This window comes from Octodon degus, unplaced genomic scaffold (genome assembly GCF_000260255.1).
Source record: "Octodon degus isolate 3935 unplaced genomic scaffold, OctDeg1.0 scaffold00060, whole genome shotgun sequence".
NCBI classification, from domain to species: domain Eukaryota; kingdom Metazoa; phylum Chordata; class Mammalia; order Rodentia; family Octodontidae; genus Octodon; species Octodon degus.
The window spans coordinates 3,323,564-3,344,517 of NW_004524636.1; the positions used below are offsets into that span (position 1 = coordinate 3,323,564).

The 20,954-nt window shown below is 50.6% G+C and overlaps 1 protein-coding gene and 2 pseudogenes across 5 annotated transcripts in view; 2 read left to right on the plus strand and 1 right to left on the minus strand.

Annotated features, from left to right (window-relative positions):
- Window positions 1-15,531, minus strand: part of Rassf2 (Ras association domain family member 2) — a 39,238-nt gene extending 23,707 nt beyond the window's left edge. The window contains exons 1-2 of one of the 5 annotated variants that reach the window (XM_023718609.1): window positions 15,362-15,530; window positions 13,649-13,714 (exon numbers count right to left, since the gene is read on the minus strand). The gene's annotated coding sequence lies outside the window, so the exon portion shown is untranslated. Of the gene's footprint in view, window positions 1-8,120; window positions 8,127-13,648; window positions 13,715-14,751; window positions 14,818-15,361 lie in introns of those variants that run through there. The other 4 variants (XM_023718608.1, XM_023718610.1, XM_004634276.2 and 1 more) reach the window with 4 other exon arrangements.
- On the plus strand, window positions 1,457-1,752 carry LOC101575588 (annotated as a pseudogene).
- A 912-nt stretch (window positions 15,532-16,443) lies between the features above and the next one.
- On the plus strand, window positions 16,444-20,738 carry LOC101575973 (annotated as a pseudogene).
- Window positions 20,739-20,954: the final 216 nt, after the last annotated feature.

Genomic DNA, 20,954 nt, shown 5'->3' on the forward strand with positions numbered 1-20,954 from the left:
GAATAAGCCTTTCCCTGGCAAACGCAAGGGCCTGAGTTCAATCCCTGGTTCTGGAAAAGAAAAAAAAAAAAAGGCCCTGTCTCAAAAGAAAAAAAACTCTACAGTCTTGTTGGAGCAGGCTCTTGTTAAACACTGTCTGGCCACTGGCAGTCCTCACACTGAGCACTGGGGTCTGTCTCTAACCAGGGGAAAAGCTATTCTATTTTCTTATTTTGTTTGCCATATCTTATCCTCCTGGTTGAGCCCTTTCCATCTTTCTGCCCATCCATCCATCCACCCATCCATCCTTCCACCTGTCCATTCAATCACCCATCCGCTCATCCATCCATCTACCCATGTACCCATCCATCCATCCCTGCACTCTCTTCCAAGTCTCATCATTTTTATTCATAATCCTCATCTCTTATTTTCATCAGAATTCTCCAGCTAATCTTCTAATTCGCTGGCTAAATTTGCTGCAGGACTTCTCTTTGTTCACTACCTCCTTCATAACCTATAATTTGGTAATTTTGTTTTGCATCTGAAAGCAATCAGCCTGGCTCCTAAGACAGTTCCCTTTTTCGTACCATATCCTCTTAAGTCTACTAAGAATACCAATTACGGAATTTCAGTCTTCTCCATACTTATTAAATCTATTTGGTATAGAGAAAAATTAAGCAGATTGACGAAACAATATAGTACAGAAATAAACCCAAATATGTCAGGGAACTTAGAACGTGAATAGTAATTTTAAACAGCAAAGATAGAGCCACCCAAAAAAAAAATCACTAGAGTCTTGGCTGACCTTTGTAAAGTGAAAGCTGAGGAAGCTAAACCTACATCTTACTCTTTCTACCCAAAGAACTCATAGATGAATCAAAACCTTAAAGCACTGCCAGGTGTGGGGGTGCACACCTACAGTCTCAGCCCTGTGGGAGGCCAAGACATGAGGACTTCGGCTTCAAGCCTAGCCTAAGCCGCTTAGCAACCGAGACCTTGTCTCAAAAATAAAAGTGAATATTATGGACCTCTGAACTCTTTTAGAATATTTTGTTGAGTTTACACACCTATAATTTTAAATGATGGAACTTAACAAAAAAAGGGAATACAGATGAATGTCCATTTTGTATCTGTGTATTCAAAGTGGTTAGAATAGATATATAGTTACTTTCTCTTAATGAATAGAGGGATTTGTTCTAATAGTGTTTGTAAATAGGATATCATGTCCGCATCTTGTACAGCAATTAACCACTAGGAAGAATGTTGTAATGTGTTAATTATTGAAACTGTCCTACCAATTTGGTTTGAAACTGTCTCATTGCTATTTGTTTCTCAATATAATTTTATGGAGCAAAATAAATAAAAGTGAAAATAAATTAAAAGGGCCGGGCATGTAGCCCAGAGCAAAGCCTAGATTCAATCTCCAGTACCAAGAAAATTAGGAAATATGCTCTTTGGTGTCGGTGGCACAAGGGAGATGACGAAGGGAACGTCATCCTTTAGAAAGCGTCGTAATAAGACACACATGTTGTGCCTCTCTGTGGCTCTAAGGCCTACCACCTTCAGAAGTCGACTTGTGGCAAATGTGGCTATCCCGCCAAGCGCAAAAGAAAGTATAACTGGAGTGTAAAGGCTAAAAGGTGAAATACCATCGGAACTGGTCGAATGAGGCACCTAAAAATTGTATATCGCAGGTTCAGGCATGGCTTCCGCGAAGGAACGTGGACACCTAAACCCAAGAGAGCCGCAGTTGCAGCGTCCAGTTCATCTTGAGAACTGCAGCAATCAATCAAAATAAATACTTTAGTTTTAAAAGATAAAAAAAAAAGAAAAGAAAAGAAACTTAAGAAATATATAAATTTCAAGTGGGAAAAACCTTCCTTGAGTAGGAATTCAGAAGATATTTAGCAATGAAAACTTTATGCAAACCTATAATTTTTAAGTTTTCATTTCAACAAACAAGTTACCCTACACAAAGTCAAAAGACAAATAACAAATGAGAAATATTGCAATACCCATGAGAAGGGGCCACCGTCCTTAGCACATAAAGGGCTTTAATGGAGGATAAGAAAAGGATCCTACACTCAATTTGGAAAAATGGGCCAAGTGCCGCCAGTCAGGCCCAAGGAGATGAGGAGATCCCTCACTCCCTGGTGGAGCAGGTCCAAAGCCAGAAACAGTTAGTTCAGCCTCTGGGAGTGGCATGGATAGATGAGGTAGGCAGAGTTAAAGCAGGGCACACTCAAGGGAGACGGGATTGGCCCTTAAAAGGGAACATCTGCGGTTGGGATAAGGATGTGTGCCCGGAGGAGCCCTTGAGGAGAGTGAGTGATCTCAGAAGTTTTACCTAAAAACAGTCTTTGAGCCCCTAGACTCTATTTCTTCATCTTAAGCCCTTTACCATAACAGTAATCCACCAGCTCAGTTAATTCATTGACTCAGAGTTTCCCTCAGTGATGGTCCTGGAGGAAATACACACTGGGGAACTATGGCCACACCTCAGTATTAAAGTTTCCTTGTCTCCTTTCTACCTATCTTTATTCCTTCTATTCTACCTCAAAAGTCTATACTGCGGGGCCAGGGAGATAGCTCAGTAGAATAAATGCTTCCCTGGCAAGCACAAGGGCCTGAGTTCAATCCCTGGTTCTGAAAAAAAAAAAAGTCTATACTGCACAGAAAAATAAATTCAAATATTAATAAATCTGAAAAGCCAAGCTAAATTTATATGCACAACAGGGCAAACACAGCAGCAGTGGTAACAAAGGCCCGGAAATTTAGAGTTAAGTCTTAAACAGCATTGTTCCTCACAGAAGGGAGGGTCAGAGGAAGATGGGCGAAGGGGCTGGAATGAGGATTCCATCAGACTTCCTCCAAGGGCGCCTGCCAACAGCTGTGACCTCAGAAAGAGGGATTTGCTCAGCTGGCTGATTGCAAATCTGCTGGCTTCCCTGCTGTTATGGAGAATGTAGGGGGCTCTCCTGGACTCAAAAGTGGCTTATAGGAATCTTTATGAGCATCGCATCCCATGATGCCTTGGGGATGTGTACCGACAGTCACCATGTCTTTGTAAAAGGGAAGAGGCAGGAAGGAAAGAAGGCTTTCCCACATTAGCCAGCTTCGCAGGCTCAAAACTGAAACACCTCATCTATTATCACACCAAGCAAGGAGGAGAGAGGGAGAAAGAGATCATAAGATAGGACAGACCAGATAGCTCAGCAGATGCAGGGATCACCCCCGGCTTGTGTTGAGATGGCGAATGAGACTGGGCATGGTGGTGCAAGCCTGTAATCCCAGCACTTGGGAGGCTGAAAACAGGAGGATCACTACAAGTCTGATCTATGTAGTAAGACCCTGTAGACTCTGTACTAAATACATTAAAAAAAAAAAAAAAAAGACAGGATAGACTTCATAGCTATTCACCTGGAGTTGCTCTTTGGAAGTCTAACACATTTAAATCTACTTTATAGACAGGGGTATTCTAAATCAGTGCTTCTTAGCAAAACAACTTTAAAAGTTAAAGTGTCTCCTGATTATCTGTTAACTACAAAGCGTATCTGCTAAAGTTTGGAGAGGTGAACACTGCTGGACCTGCTCAGCTGTGACAAGAGCCTTCTAGGCCCTAGTCACACTGGCCACCACCAGTCCTCCTAGCCCTAGCCCGATGCTTGGCAGAATGATCTGGATTCTCATGAGATCCCCTAAATGCCTGGGCAATGCCGTCCCCTGTCAGTGGGAGTCGTCCCCCTCAGAGACTCATCATGACTCCTGTATGTTTCTAAGTCCAGTGCCTATGACCCTTAGCAGGCCCTTCCTTAGGGAACTTCCAACTGCAAGGCAATCGCCTGCCGGTGCCCTCCCCACCCCAACCCACTGTGGGCCTGGACTCCCAGCCTGAGCTCCATCCTGCTGCTGTTCCCATGGTTACAATGACTCCTTCGAGGTGGGGACGGGCTCAGCAACCCAAGGGATCCAACCAGTTGTTTCCAATCAGGAGGTCAGGGCTTTCTGAAGAGCAGTGCAAGAGGTCTTTTGCGGGCTGGTGAGATGGCTCAGTGGTCTAAAGCACCTACTTAGAAAAAGCTTAGCAAAGCACAGGGACCGTGGTTCAATCCCCCAGCACCACATGCCAGCGAGAGAGAGTGAGAGAGCTTTGTGTTTTGGTGGTGCTGAGGATGGAACCTGGGATATTCTACCCATGAATTACAGTTCCATTCCCCCATTTCTTTGCAGTACTGGAGACTGAACCCAGGACCTACATAGTAAACTCCATCCCCAGCTCATTTCTCATTTTTTAATTTTGAGACAGTGTCTAAGTTGTCCAGGTTAGGTTTGAACTTGGGAGCCTCCTGCCTCAGCCTCTCAAGTAGCTGTTATGACAGGCATGCCCTTCCATGTCCAGCATATGTGCTTTCTTGAGAAAGCATGTCCAGGAGAAACCTGTGAGGGAGTGTGGAGGCAGGGCCAGGTTGGATGGAGCTCAGGGATGAGCAGGCCCAACTGGAGGCAAGCCACAGCCTGTCCCAGAGGCACTGGGGTGTGGCAAGCAGCACGGGAACTGTCCAGCCCGAGCTGGCAGGTTCAGCCTGGCCCCCTGCGCCACCCCTCCAAGGAGGGCACAGCTGGGGCTTTCCCTACAAGAGCAGTTCTCAGGGTGACGGGCAGCTACCAGCCATGGGGCTAATGCTCACAAGACACAACAGACAAAGGAGACCCTGTGGGGACCACCAGCAGCCACCCTACCAGTTCTGCATGTGGGAGGACTGGAGTTCATCCTGCCTGGGAAGAAGCAGCAGGACCAGGCTGCAAGGGACAGAACTGCCAGAGCAATAGGCCATGCAAGGCTATAAGGAGCCTTTGGCCCCGCCCTCTCCCAGACCTCAGAGTCAAAGAAGGGCTGTCCACACCTGGGAACACACAGCCTGGCCTCAGGTGAGCACAGCAAAGGCCAACCAGCTCTGGGAGCCAGGAAAAGCTGCCCCAAGAGCTCCCCTCCAAGACAGCTGAATCCCTGTCCTTCACCTTGGCTCCTCCCAATGCTGGTTCCCTCGCTCCCTGCAGCTGGGAACCTGGATGCCAGCTCACCCTTACCCTTTCTGTCCCAGCCTCGATGCTAAGCATCTCTCTTCTTCTGTGCCCACTGGAAAGCCCCAGGGGAGAGGCACAGGAGCAGAATAAAGGGCACATCCCTGGTAGGAAAGTCCACAGCAAGGAGGAGGGAAAATTCCCTTTGGTAGCTGTTTTTGAAATTTGTTTCCTAACATACATCTGAGAAAAGGGAGAACTGGCCTGGGGAAAGGAGGAATGTCCTGGGAGTCCCCAAGGTGGCCAACTCTGCAGAGCCACAGCCCCAGGGAGAGGGCACAGAAAGGTTTCTCCTTAAAGCCACGGGAGAGTGGGAGATGGGCTGGGAGGAACAGCTGGCCTGGAGCCAGGGGGCTGCTTCAAAAACCCTCATGTCTAGGCTGCGGCCGGACCAATGACATCTGACTCCCTGGGAGCCTCCTGGGTCTTGCCAGGGTCCAAGCACTGTGATCTGGGAGGGACCATGCTACGTGGACCGAGGACAGCACCATATGTATTTTAGAGTAGCCTTCAAAAAAAAAAAAAAAGGATTGGAATTCTCTAACAGCAAACTGGGTTGGGTATAGAGCAGCCACTCCCTATTATTATTTTAGAGGAAAAAGGGGACAGTGTAGGGTGTCCAAGAGGTCAGCATCTGCAAGCAGAAAACTGATGTAGAAAGAGGCCCCTTCTTCTGGGCCAGGGCACAAGTCACAGAAGCCAGGAAGTCAGCTGCGCCCCAGCCTGATGCAGAGGAAATGCGCACTGGAGGCCCGCAACTTCCCCTTTTCAGGGCCTGTCCCTATCTCTTCTCTGAGCCCTGAAGACAAGCTGGATCTCCTGGGTTAGAGAGGACAGTTCTCTGGCACTGTGATTCATACTACAGTGTTAAATTTTGCCTTGGTTAGGTCTCCTCAGAGATCAGGCTTTGCATGTGAGCATCGATGCAGGAGGTGGCCCAGGCTCCCAGGGCCTCACTCTGGAGAGAGGAAGTGCCAACGGCAAACAGGAAGCCCCAGCCCCATTGCACTACTTGAGGAAGGAGACTTGACTGTGGCCTGGGCCCCTGCCAAGATCTCCAGATGCCGAGTGTCTGCGTAGAAGTTCACTGACTTGAGGGGCAACATTTGGGTGTCCTCTAAAGAAGACGAGGCACACCCACCCTCCACCAACTGAAGACCACTTCCTGGCCAGGCTGTCCTGTCTGGGCCCTGCTCACCCCATGAACCTTCCCCACATCATCTCCTCCATCCCTTCCTCCCCCTGCCCCGCCCAAATGCCACCACCCCGCCCCCAGAGGCCCTCTGCCCAGAAAGGGCCCTAAGACCACACCGCCATGGGAGGCCTGATGTGGAAGGCAAAGGCCACATGTAAAGCCTCACCCTAACCCCAAAAGAATTCTAAGCATGGAAAAGAAGTTGCCTCGCCCTGCTTGAGGAAGAACAGCACTGACAGCGGGTGGAAAAGAGAAGCAGCAGATTCACAGCAGCCACCACCAGGAGAGCTCCCCACGGGCCCCAGCTTTGACTCATCTAATTCCCACGACCACCTCACCAAACGAGAAATCTAAGGCAAGGGGTGAAGCTCAATGGTAAAGCGTCCACCTAGCATGTGGCGGGCCCTGGGCTTGGGCCTCAGTGCAGAGTAAAGAAGCCTTATTATTCCCATTTTGCAAGCGAAGCAGCTTGGCCTGGAGAAGCTCCAAACCTGCCAAAGACCCAAGTCCAGCAAATTCCACCACAAGCAGCGCCGCACTCAGACGTAGACCAGCCCAGCTACAAAGGGGTACCCCAGACACCACAGCTTCCCTGTGGCGAGGGGTGTCCACCCACACATCAACTCCTGTCAAGAGGCTGAGCCCTGCTGGGTGCATGTCAGAAACCCCTGCGCTTGGGAAAATCCCTTGCTTTCCTTTCTGACTCAGTGGTGCCGGGTGGCCACCAAGAAGGTGCACATCTGCCAGCCCTTGGTGCTTCACCTTGGCCCCAGGAACCACAAGGGGAGGCTTCATTTTCACCCCACCTGAAAGATGGAGAGGCAGACGTTCTGTCACACACCAGTATGAAGCCCAGGGCTCTTTTTGTGGTGCTGGGCTGAGCTCTGGGTGTTCAGGACTCGGGGAAGAGGAGACAGGAAGTGAAGACGGCTTCAGGGACCAGCCAGAACAGCCCTGAGTCCTGGGGCTCAGGGACAGGTGGGAGTCGGAAAAGCATGCTTGTCGCATGGGCACAGGCAATCACAGGGCCACTGACCTGTGACAAGGTTCTCAGTCACATCAGTTAGAGAATGAGCCCTCCTCATCCTGACCCCCACAGACCCTCCCCACTCTGCACACCCCCCAAAAAAACTTCAGCTACTGGTAATGCCCCGGAGGTGCCCTGTCCAAGCCACCTTGTGCCTACCAGGGAGACACACAGAAGAGGAACTGAGACACCACAGACAGGTGTGGGGCTGGGATCCCAAGTGCCCCACCCCTCCTTCCCACAGCGGGGCCCCACCTGAACCTGCACTCTGGTCTCAGCAGTGGTCTGACCTCCCCAAAGCCACAGCGCCTATGGATGATCTGAGGACACAGGCGCCAGAATCCCTAGCCAAAATGCCTGTGTCCTGCTCCACACCAGGGGGCCTGGCCAGGCGAGTCACCAGGAAACTTGATCCCCAAGGAGAAACTCAAGTCACCCCCAGGTCAGATGAGCAGAAGAACCTCTTCTCGTGTCTGAGGGATTTGCTACAGTGGCTCTCAGATCTCAGAGAAATACTTCCATACATCCTGGGCTCTCTTTGGAGGGCATTCCAGAGGTCAAGGACAGAGAAGCCAGGCACATCTGGGGGAAGTCTCAAGCTCACACCCTCTCTGGGTGCCACTCTCCAGGGCCTGGATGGGTCGGCATTTTAGAAGTCTCCCCTCACCCAGTTCTTTAGGGGTTTCATGGAGATCTTTCACAGACAGGGCTAAGATTGTAGGACCCACTTCTAACAGCCATCAGGGCCTGCTTTCTTCTTGGCCTCTCTGCAGCAATCTCCCACAGGATCTGGGGAGGACCTAGTGGAATTAGGAGTCTTTTAACCTACAATAGGACCGGGTCAGACAGGGAATTAGACTGGTAAGCTCCTTCCCATGACCTACAGACTTGAAGAAGCCCCTCTCCCAACAGCCATGAGAGGCCCTGCAGGAGCCCATGTTTCAGCCCTTGGTGAGGAATCTATGTGATTACACTGGGCCTGGGGGCAGAGGTGACAGCACTGGCCCAGGACAGCATAGATGAGGGGATATGCCCTGACCTGCATGTCTCAACACCTAGGGCTATTTTACAGTGTGGCTTCAATGGCTGACCTGGGGAAGGACCAATTAAGCTTCCTTGCAGTGTAGTAATTAGGGAAGTAAGTGGAGCCCAGGTCCCTTGGCAGGCTGTCCCACAGGAGGGTCTAAGGTCTGTGTCCCTGGTGCTTTGTGTGGGCCACTCCCTACAGACATACTGAATGATCCCGGCAGGTGAGCAGGGGCTGGCTCCGTTCCTCGTTTCCTTTGAGCACAGGCTTCTGTGATGGCCACGCGTCCTGTTTACTGGTGGTTTCCAAGTCACAGGCCACTCTGAGACTCACCTCTGACCTCACATCCCCTTCCTGAAGGGAACCCCGGCACTTCTTCCTTTTTTGGTGTTGTAGGCTGAGACTCACAGCTGCGTGTGCAGAGATTTTGGGGGTTTTTCTCTCACTCCCTGAGTCAATGTTGGAAACCCAAAGCCAGGACGGCTTTCCCCTCAACCCCAGAGATGAGAGTTTTCTTGGACTTGAGGAGCAGTGCAAGAGAGAGGGGAATGGAAAGCACCCACATACCTGGTGCCATCTGGGTAACTGCCATTGTTGGGCATCATGTGTGCCTCCCTTTAATCTGTCCACACACCCAACAGCTCGTGTGGGTACACACACACACACACACACACACACACACACACACGGCTCTCCCATCCTTCCCGGAGCCAGACAGAGGGGCTTTCCATAGGCTTCCTGGAGGCTGAGGGAAGGCTTCCATAGTACCATGCTCACGCCCTCCCCAGCCTGTTCCCTAACCAGCCGACAAACTGTACAAAACAATCAGCCATGAGAAACAGAACTCCTCGTGCCTGGTCCTAGATGCCTACCTTTGTGGAGACTCTCTTTACACTTCCTCACCTGCCTCCGATTAAAGGCTACCCATTGACAGAGGAAAGCTCAGAACTGCCAGGCGAGAGCCCTCCTGGGCCTCACTCTCTGACCAGCTGAGGTAAGAGGGAACTGAGCGCCCCTGCGTGGCACAGAGGTCTAGCAGAAAAGCTACCGGGCCCATCCCAGGAGCCTGAGCCCAGCAGCAAGACTTGTCCTTCAGTCCTGTGCCCTCCTCCCCAGCTCCCTGACTCCCTTCCACCTCAAAGGAGACCAGAAATGCTCCCTCTCCCACCTCGCACCACACCCCATTCTGCCTCTACTCACTACACACCCAGCCAGCAGTACTCTCCCACACGGTCAACCCTACGAGGAGCCTTGGGAAGAGCATACCAATTATCTGAGGCTACTAAAGCTAAAGTCCTCCCTGTGCCCCTGGCCACATTGTACACAAACCATGCAGTGGCCACACCCATGGTGCCATGGTAGCCATTGAGCAGGTCTAGTTTGGCCACAGGATTTGGGACACACAGAGATGCTTGGGCTAGAAAAAGCGAGGCTTTCTCAGTCTTCTTGGGAGTGAATCTCAGTGATGAAATGTCCACTTGGTAAGAAGATGTCATTCACCCACAACAGGACAGCTGCTGGGCCTGAGGCATGCAGAACCACAAGTCACCCTCCCAAGCTCACGGCCATGCAGATCAGCAGAGGGGTCTGAGGCCTAAGGCCCAGCCACCAGCCACCAGCAAGCCACAGGCATGGCCAGCTCCCCGCAGCAGGGCTACATTCCTCAGCCCAGGCCACCTACATTGTCCTCCCAGGCAGGGATAGAGGTGGTACCCCAATGCCTGCGCCAGGGCAGGAAGGATGGCCAGGGCCCTGTGGCCATGCCTAAAATGGAACCACCAGAGGCCAAAAAGTACAACGCTCTTCCAGGGCTTTCCTTTTCTTTTCCATAGCATAAGTAAATGAAATCTTTTAATGTTTTATTTTAAAAATATAAACAAGTCAAAATATTGATAGAACAAAATAATTTATGATTCTATTTATATATCTAGAATAGGCATATTCATGAAGAAAGTAAGTAGCATCAAAGTTACCCACACTTGGGGGAGGACAGAAAAGAGGAATATTTTCCAATGAGTACAGATTTCTGTCTGGGATGACAAGGAGGTTTTGGAAGTGGTAACAATTGCACAAGATTGTGAAGTACTTATGCCTTAAAACAGTACACTTAAAAATAGTTTAAAAGGCAAATGTTATGATATATTTTATCACAATAAAAAATATTAAATGATTGCATATAAAAACAAAGTGATAGAAATCAAAATCTCCTGAAATTCTACCAGCTAGACAATCCCCATTACCATTCTGCCATATATCCTCCCAGATGCAAATATAAATGGGTGATATAGCTTACAAAAAATAACACACGCCTTGGTAAACTTCTTAGAAATATATGTGTCCATGTTTATGGACACACATCCGTTTCCTTTATTTCTGAAGCCACATGGAGGCATTTCAACATACAGATAGACCAAAATCAACTAATTTATGATCATAGGATATTTGTCTCCACTTTTCGTCATTATCATTATTGAGAACGATGCTACAAAGGGCCTCCCTGTGCATGAGTCCAATTATAGGATAGGAATCCCTACGGGTGGAATTTCTGAGGCAGGGACACCGGTTGGAAGATTTATCAACAGAGCATTAAGAGGAAAACTAAACCAAAGATGCCAAATTTTGGGCTGCTGTTGTTTTTTAATTTCTTGCTCTACCTGGGCTTTGCTTGGATTCCACTTGGGCTTCTATAGAATTGCTCCATTGTTCCAGAAATCTTTCCCATAAGAAATCAACCTCTCTGCAATCCTCTTCCCAGACCTTCTCTGGGGACACAGCTTGTCTGTGCCAGGAAGTAAAACAGGAACACGAGGACAGAAAGATGCTGGGTTAGTGTCTTTTGTGCTCCCTGGTCAGCAGAGCAGAATCTAGGATGCCCAGTGTAGGGAGCCCAATGACAGGCATCACAAGAGTGGATGCAGGAAAAGTTTTGTGTTGGTAAAGATTTTGTTCATGTAGACTGGGTGTGGTGGCGCACGCCTATAATTCCAGCTCTTGGGAGGCTATCAACAGGCAGATCACTACAAGTCCAATCTAGTAATGAGACCCTGAACACCCTGTAGATCGTTCCCTAAAATAAAAAAAAAAAAATTGTTCATAAGTAGATAGGAGGAGGGTGCAAAGGACTGTTGGGGAAACTGAAGCTTTCGGGGGCTCATAACGCCAGAATAAAGCTTGTCTTAGGTTGGCTTCACAGTGAGGGAGACCCTGAGGCAACTACTCAAGTGCAGGAGAAATAGGTAGAGAGACAGGAAAGGGGAGACAGCCCCTGCAGGGAGCAAGTGACTGCATGAGCACTGGGACTCGGTCCTGCCAGGAACTTCAAAGACCGCACAGAGCCTGTTGCAGAGTGATTCTTGCAGAGGCAAGGGAACCAGAGTGTTTGTCACCACTGTGGAGGACAAGAGAGTGCAAGCAGGACACTGATAGTGTTCAGTAATTACCCCATATCCTGCCACTAGAAAAGGCTCCAGCGCTGGTGAAACTCCAAACCCAACACTTTCATCATACTTCACAGCAATAAGTCAACCACGAAGACACAGCTGAGGGAGCTGCGGGTAAAACACCACCACGCCAATGCAGCGAGCCTACTTGGCTAAATCACTTGGGGTTGGGGGTTGGCGTCATCAAAGAAAGCACAGGAATGCTTTTGCCAAGTTTTGTCAACAGAAGGAAAAAGGAGAAGCCCTTCTAAGTCACTTTATGCACTGGCCAGGCAAGTTCCCCTCTAGGTCTCTGACCTCTTGAGATTTTCCTCTCTGTTCAGGCACTGCCCTTTGGGCAGAGTCCTGAAGCCTGAGGCTATTACCCCAAACAGTTTTATCAGCTTTTGATTACAGGCTGGGTCAGCCAGGCCAGGGACTATAAAGAATGACCCACTGGGGGCTCAGCCTCTGAGTCTAGGGATGTCCCTGTTTACTGTGCCTCTTCCCCGCCCACACACCCACAGCCCCCAAAGGGCATGTCCTCCATGGAAACCCACAATCAGGCCAAATAAACCAGACTAGTGACCACAGGCTGAGGGAGCTTACCCCACTTTAAGGACTTAAGAAAATTCTTTTGAATGGCAAAGAGGTATTTAAGTAGCACAGGGTGTTATTGGGATAGATAATTGAAGAGTGGCAGGTGGAGGAAGTGGCAGGAGGGTCTGCTATGCAGGTTTATAAACTCAGCAGGGGCAGCTCTGGGTAGTGATGGGGACTCAAGGACAGAGTGGACACTGTGTTCATTTCTAGCACCATTTATCATGGACAGTGACACCCAGTGCATCTCTGGGCCTCTTAGTAAACTCTCAGGTCCCAGGCAGTAAAGACACATCCTGCCAAGGTGACTAGAAGAGGACCACATTATAATCAAGCCCAGGAGCAGTTTTGCCTTCCTGATGAGTCTCTGTGTGGCGGCTGAGGAACAGGGGGTAGCTCTCCAGCTGGCTGAGGGCTCTGGGCACAGGAACCAAGCCCAACCCAAGAAGATGCCCTTGGTGGCCAGGGCACCACAGAGAGAGGAGGAGACTAAGACAAAACGCTGCATGGGGGTCCTCTGCTGGCTCCCTTGTTGTGCAAACCAGGGTGCAGGCCTGGACCTCCAAACTGAACCAAATCCACAAGGGGATGCAGACAGGAAGACTGTGGAGCCCCAAGGGCCAGGGGAAAGCATCTCAGGAAAGTGAGGCTGACACCAGCTGGTGCAGGTACACACTGCCCAGCAGGGGACCCCACCTTCCTCGGCCTCCTCTCAGCAGGCTCCCCTAAGTCACCTGTCATTCTAATGGAATTTCAGTATCACAATGTGGAGTCCCTCGGATAGGTCTAGCTATACCCCAAATTTTATCCTGTCTCCACAACACCCTACCTCTGCTCTTCATTTGCATTTGCAAGCTCCCTAGCACAAAGAATCCCAGAACAGACCAGCCCACATCCCCAGGTGCATCCCACACTCAGCTTGCATCTTGCCCCCCACCCACCCAAAGAAGCCCTAGGGACAAAACACAGCCACACTCTTGGCCCCTACTCCAGACTCTGAGCTCTCACGAGCGCCTGGAAGCCAACACAGCACACTTCCCCAACACAAAGTATCTTATCCAGGGTTTGCTCAGCCCTCAGGTCACCTGCAAGAAAAGTTTTCAGTAAGCAAATGTGGGTGGAGAAGACCGAGCCAATCTCAGATTCCTCACTCACAGGCTTTGGAAAGAAGGCCCTGGCAGGTCTCTGGCTGTCCAGAGTGATTCCAGTTTCTTTCCTGTCATTGTCCCAGGGCCAACAGGAGCCAGACCAGAGACTGCACCGTGACAAATTGTTGTGAGCTCATTCCTTCACACACTTATCGCCTGTAAGGTACTTACTATAACCCTGGTGCACTGTAGACACGGCCTATGCGAAAGTGTTCTTGTCCCCTGGGCTGCAGCCTCCTGGGAATAAAGTACACACAGCACGTTGAGAAGATGAGAGCTCAGCTGGTCCTCGGGTATACAGGTGCTGTGGATGGTCCCCAACAGCACCCCCTTCGTGAAACAGAACCCTTGGCCTGTCAGACCACTGCCACCGCCTTCTGTCCCCAGGACTCGCCGCCCGGCTCAGAGCTGAGTGCCGAGTAAGCAATGGAAATGCAGAAGTGACTCCGCGGCTCGAGGCACCTGCCTCTTTCCGGCGTCAGAGAGCGCAAAGCTAGGTCCCCGGCGACCTCAGCCCTGCTCCAGAGACAGCGCGAGACCGAGACCGCAGCGCAGTGGAGAGCGGGGGAGGTGCCCGGAAGACACAGGCCCCGCGTCCCCACATTGTTGCGGGGACGCGCACCACCTCAGGACTGCCCATCGCCCCGGGAGAAAGGGGGCGGATTGGCACTGACACTCCACGGGTGTCGCGGCCCGCCCACCCCTGCACCTGCTGCCCAGCCGCCTCTCCAGGGAGTCCAGAGATCCTGCGCGTGGGACGGACACCTTCCCGCCGCCAACCCAGGCGCAGAGGGAGCAGGAGCCCTAGGGCTGGAGGAGCAGGATGAGCTCCGAGGTGCAACTTTCTTGGGCTGCCAGGCGGGCACGCCGGGCTCCACGCCCACGCGGCCTTTAGGGCGTCAGCACGCCCGGGATCTCACGGCGGCGGGGCGAGAGGAGACGCTAACCGCTCGGGAGGAGAGGGGCACTGGCCCGCACCGGGCTCGGGCAGCGTGGGAAAACTTCAGGCGTGGGGAGGAGACGCGGGGAAAAGGACCGTCCGGCGCCCTGCACCTTGTGCCCAGATCGCGCGCCGGCGCCCGCGCCCGGAGCACTATAGAGTTGGAAGCTGGGGCGCCTAAGCGGGCCGGGCTGAGCCAGCGATCTCCGGGCTGAGCTTCCTCCGGGCCGGCTGAGCCGCCGCCTGCGGGACTGGGGGTGCGCGCGCCACGCCCTCCTGCGCCCCTCAGCCCCTCTGCTCCTCCCCCCGGCTCCCTTGGTTTTATCAGCCCTACCCGGTCGGACAGTCTTCTCCGCTCTTTCTCTCGCTCTCCATCTCTCCCCACCCAGCTCCTCGCGCCTTTCTTCCTCCCTCCCTTGCCCCTCCCTCGGGGGCGGGGCTTCTCTCACTCCCAGACAATGCTACATCCCCCGGCCCGTGCGCCCAGCTACCAGCTAGCTACTCTTCTCGGCCGAGGGCGGCGAGGAGGGTAGGAGCGGAGGAGGGTTGAGCTGTGGCCTGGCGGCCCGGTCACTGTCCTCGGCTCGCCTGGCGGTGTTAAAGTAGCTCCCGGGAGCAGTCCCACTGCCCACGAAACCCACCTAGAACGTGCAGATTCCCGGTGCTGAGGATGTGTGGCTTTGCGGGTTTGCCCCCCAACACACACACACCCTGGTCCATTCACAAAAGGGTTTGAGCCGGGCAGGGGCTAAACAGGCCCCTTTCTTTGCGCGGGCTGAAGGACGTGACAGCAATATGAAAGAGGCCAAGTTTCTTTGTCCATATCTCACCTCCCCTTTGCACCCAACCCTGGACCTCCCCGGCTTCCCTGACGGGGAGTTGGGGAAGTACCCGGCCCTGGTATCCCTATCTTATTAGGATTCTCCTCACTCCCACCCACTTACCCCACCTTGCAGAGCGGGTCCTCTCACCAAGCAGAAAGCAGCCGGTGAATGCGCGGCCAGCCTCCGAGATGCAGCCGGACCAACTCATCCGCCTGGAAGCCAAACATTCTTTTACCAAATTCATTGTTTGGATGTTGGAATGTGTATCCCTTAGAAACAATGTTATAAATGGGGATCTGCTTCCCAGGCCAGCCGCAGAAGTCTGTTGAACCCAAAAGGCAGCTGTAGGTGGTGCTGAGAACTGTCAGCTACCCGAACAAGGAAGCCGCTGATGAGCTTTTGGTATTGAGACTGAGGAAATAAACGCGGCTCTTTCCTCTTAGGATGTAAACACAAACGTCTCCTATTCATTTCCCCGATCAGAGCCACTGGGCTTATTTCTTAAGTGCTGCCTAGGGCAGGTAACAGGAAGATCCTGGGGGGAGGGAAGGTGTATTTTTTGTTTTGTTTTGTTTTCCTGGGCAGACTGCTGGGAGAGATCAGGGAGAAGAGGCCCAGAGCCTGCGGGGCTTCCAGTAACCCCAGAAGTCTTCTCTGAGGGGCCGTCTTATCTAGACAGTCTTCCCTGTCCCCCACACACTCAGCAAAGGGAGCCCTGAGCTCTGTCCCTGGGGCTTGGAGCATTGTTGCTCTGGAGCCTAGCCAGGAACTACTGTCCTAGAGGCCCTGCCTCTGCACCTGGCTTTGAGAAGAGCAGCAGGAGGGCTTAGTGACCATGCTGTGCCCACCCTCCAGGCCCACACATGGGCCCCATCATGCGAACTGGGATGCTGGAAACACTGATCCTCTGGCTGGTTTAAAATCAAGCACAGTTCTCCCTACTTACATTCTCCATCTTAGTGAATACAAGACTGATGGACTGATCCATTGACTCAAGACATTGAAAGAGATCCTTCCGTTCATCTGCTTCTCATATAGAGGCCATAGAAGAGAAAGGAATCCCCTTGTCCTTCAAGGCAGGATAGGAACAGTACATCTGAGGTGGAGATGATATTTGCAAATACTAAACATTAAAGTTGGCCCTTAAAGTGTGTTTTCTAGTCTTTCCGTCTCCAGCCTCAGCAGAGAGATGAGTCCCCGCCATGCCTGCCCACCTGCAGTGGAGGATAGTGTGGAACTGCTCCAGCTTCCTAATCAAGCGGAATAAGCAGACGTACAGCACGGAGCCCAATAACTTGAAGGCCCGCAACTCCTTTCTCTACAATGGGCTGGTTCACCGCAAGACGGTGGGTGTAGAGCGGACGGCCTACAGCAAGAAGGTCATGGTGGTCATGAAGCAGAGATCTCCACGGCGGAAGCCAGCCATCTCCTATGTGTGCGCTACCATCAACAAGAGCGCACACGCGCCACCCTCAGCAGCCTGCGCCACATGATCCGAAAGAACAAGTACGGCCCGGACCTGCGCATGGCTGCCATTCGCCCAGGGAGCGCCATCCGGCGCAGCCAGGAGCCTGTCATGGTAGAAAGGAAGCAGACCCGCCTACTAGGAGTGCCTGAGCCACTCCCAGCAATAAAGAGCTTTCCTGTGGTCCTTGGCCATGTCAATAATAATAATAATAATAATAATAATAATAATAATAATGTGTGTTTTCTAGTAGGCTTCCACTTTCAGGGGCAGACCAGGGCAGCTCACAGCCCCCGGAAGCAGCCAGGTGAACAATGGCATAGATCACTCCAGTGAAAAAGACAGCAAGTCCGAGCACAGTAGTGTACACTTTCAGCCATTTGGGAGGCTGAGGCAGGATGATTACTTGAGCCAGCAGTGTGAAACCAGCCCGAGCAACACAGCAAAAGCCCATCTCAATCAAAAAATCTTCCTGGGGACAATCCGCTCAGGCCCCCTCCTGTCCCTCTCTTGGACAGGAACTTTCTTTCCCTCAATAAATATATTCTGCTCATTAAAAAAAAAATCAACAAACCAATCAATTAGTCAATAAAAAGGACTACATGTGTAGCTCAGTAGTGATAGGTTTATTGGCAGTACAGTAAAGAAATGGGAAAGATAAAAGAAGCCTTTATTAACTCCAAAGACAGGGAGAGGATCAAGGGCAGGTGGGTCAGGTGGATCCTCGGGCCTGAGACAAAGAAACCTGGGGCTTTTATGAACTTGTGTTAGGGTTGGAGTTTGAGGGGGATGTTTGGAAATATCAGGGCTGAAAAAAGAAAATGAATTTTTTAAAAGTAAAAAATGGGCTCAGTGGAATAAGCACTTCCCTGGCAAGCGCAAGGGCCTGAGTTCAATCCCCAGTTCCGCAAAAAAAAAAAAAAAGTAGTATCAGAACTGATTGGGGTCTTTCCTGTGGCTACAGGAAAAGTGAAAGGATATTGGTCCTTGGGCTGGGTTGGAGAAGGGGGAGGTGGTCTCTGGGACGATAAGCTGTTGTTTTAAGGGCTTCAGCCATATTAGATGACCACCATAATAATTCAGCAATTCATACTAGGGCCAGAAACTATCGAGTTTTAGAGCTCTCACTCAGCATTCACAAAGCCCTGCATTTGATTCTCAACACTGCAAAAAAGAAACACCCCACCACCACCAGAGAAAAACTGCCTATGAAAGCCATGGGTACAATTAACTCTCTAGTATACACAATGAAAGTGGTAAAAACAGGTGAAATTAGCTTTTTTTTTTTTTAAGAAAGACCAGTATGATTTTATTTTATTTTATTTTTAATTTTTTTTATTTATTTATGTGTGTGTGTGTGTGTGTGTGTGTGTGTGTGGCCAGCTCAGCCCACCAGGGGGCAGGGCCGGCTGGCATGTGGTGCTGGGGGATTGAACCCTGGTCCCTGTGCTCTGCAAAGCTTGCTCTAAGTAGGTGCTTTAGACCACTGAGCCATCTCACCAGCCCGAAATTAGCTTTAATAATCTTTATTTAATCCTGTATATTAAAAATATTATCATTTCAACATGTATTCAATATAAAGGAATTACTCATGAGGTATTTAATTCTTTTGTTTGGGGAGGTGGATCAAACTCGGGACCTTGCACTTGCCAGGCAGGCACTTATGCTGCTGAACTCTCTCTGCCCCACTCTGTCTTTATATGAAGGCTGGAAATCCAGTATATAATTTCTCTTTCTGCACCTCAATTTAGACTGTTAAATTTTCAACCAGATACTTACTCTGTAGTTAGATTTTATAAAACTTCTAGCTGAAAAAGCAGATTAGGGGGTTGAGGAGATAGTTTGGTGATCTAAGCACCTGTCTGGCAAGCACAGAATCCTCAGTTCCATCCTGGGTATAGCATGCCAGGCCTGCCCTAGAACCCCAGGTGCACTGTGCCAGCCCCAAAACCGGACACGGTGGTGCATGCCCGTAATCCCAGAGCTGGGGAGGCTGACACAGGAAGATCACTATGAGTCCAAGCTGCATAGCAAGACCCTGTATTAAGTTCTTAAAAAAAACAGATTCACATATGTAATTTACTCTGAACATACTTAAAACTGTCCCACTGACTGAATCAACTATCAGTATATCTTTAAAATGTAGTGTATACATTTTAAAGATACATTTTAGGCCAGGCATAGTGGCACGCCTGTAATCTGAGCACTTGGGAGGCTGAGGCAGGAGGACCAATATGAGTTATAGGCTAGCCTGGGCCACATAGTGAGACCCTGTCTCAAAAAAATGTATAGAGATAGAGATAGAGATAGAGATAGAGATAGAGATAGAGATAGAGATAGAGATAGAGATAGATAGAGATATATAGATAAAGGTATGTTTATTAGATTATATTCACTATAGAGGATTTGAACATGTACATAACAGCGTAATTCTTTTGTGTCCCTTTCCCCTGCCCACTTACAAAACCTCTATTCCACTTTTGCCCTTTCCCTTAGGTCCTTTCCCCTGCACCTCCCCCACCCCCACCTGGCCCGAGCCCCTGCCTCCATCTCCCACATCCAGTCCTCACTTGCTCCTGTTTACCCTTTGGGTTTCTCACACAAGAGAAACAATGCGAGATTTAAATGTGTGTGCCTGATTTATTTCATGTAAGATTAGGGTCTCAAAATGCATCCGTTTTCCTAAAAATGCCTTGATTTATCCTTTTTGGCTGCATATGAGTGTATTATTTTCTTTTTTTTTTTTTTTTCTTCTGTAGTTGGGATTGAACCCAGAGCTTCTGTATTGAGCTATACCCAGCCCTTTTTTCCCCTAAATTTTGGGACACAGTCCTGCTAAATCACTGTGGTCCCCAAGATGGACTTGAACTTACAATCCCCCTACCTTAGCCTCCACCAGTGCTGAGATTGCAGCATGTGCCACCCTGCCCGGCTATAATTTTATTCTTAGTTATTAATAAACTTAAAAATGCAGCTCATCAGGAGTGCAAGCCACATGTAACTAGTGCTTCCAGAGCAGGTCAGCGCAGGGCCAGAGAGAACAAGAGGCTCTGATGAGCTCAATGCCCCCGAGCTGACTTTTTTCTTCTTTTTAGCGAAACAGTGGAGCACAGCCAGGGAACATGGAGAACATGGAGCACAGCCAGGGAAACAACTGCTGTCACTGTAGCACGTGGAGAGCAGGCCTGGCCTCTAGGTGAAGGCCCCCCTGAGGCAGGAATATTGCAAGTTCAAGTCTATCTTGGGGAATGCAGAGAAGACAGGCAGAGGAGCCCGCAGAGGCCCAATACAACTTTTCTGTCAGGTCATGTGTGTTCTGGAAGGGGAAGGAAGTGGGAGGGTGACAGACGTCAGGACACTGCATCTTCCCTTTGATCCTTTGAGCTTTGACCTTTGACCCTGGAGAGGAGGTTCCTTGATGGGTTAAGAGGAGTTCTGAGGATAGAATAAAAGATTACCACAGAGGTTTCCAGGTCCCCTCTCCTAGCTCTGCCATACTGGCCTAGGGAAAGGGTGACTTAGGCAACTTAGTGGTCACCATGGGTGTACAGACTGGCCTGGGGTCGCCTACAAGGTCTGCACAACACAGCCTCACTGAATCATGAGGCTCACATTTTATGGGGCCTGGATCAGAGCACACTTAGAAGCAGCGCCCAGGAGAAGGACCCTGAAAGCAGGAATGAGGGATGGCATAGGAGTGGAGAATGAGGATGCGCTAATGGATGCTGTGGGCAACTGGGGCTTGCTTCCTGGGACCCCTGAGAAGCTGTACAGAATACCCTTCAGCATTGTCCTCTCTGAAGGTCAGGAGACTGGTGGGATGCTCATTAGCTGACTCTTCTCCCAAGCTATGAGGATTCCTCCTGGACTAGCTGACCTCCTCTTACTTCCTAGCTTGTGGAGATGACTTTGGTCCCAAGAAACATCAAGAACAGAAAAGCAGAAGCCACTGCCATTGTCCCTTGGGGGTGGTGGGACAAGTCATCCTCCATGGAGTTGTCCACCACAGCTACATGGCATGAGAAGGGATGAGGCGAAACAGCACACATGGGTCATCTGCTCTAGCACCCTGGAGGGAGAATGGGCCCTAGAGGCTGGCTCAGGGGCTGGCAGAGGCAGCCTCAGAAGGCAGGGTACAGTGCCCTGGAGAAGCATGGAGCCCCCAGAGCACGAGGTCCACAGGCGGTAGACATCAGCAGGAGCTGCCAGGGCCACCACCCCGCTTCACGCTGCTCCCAAGGGTGGGAC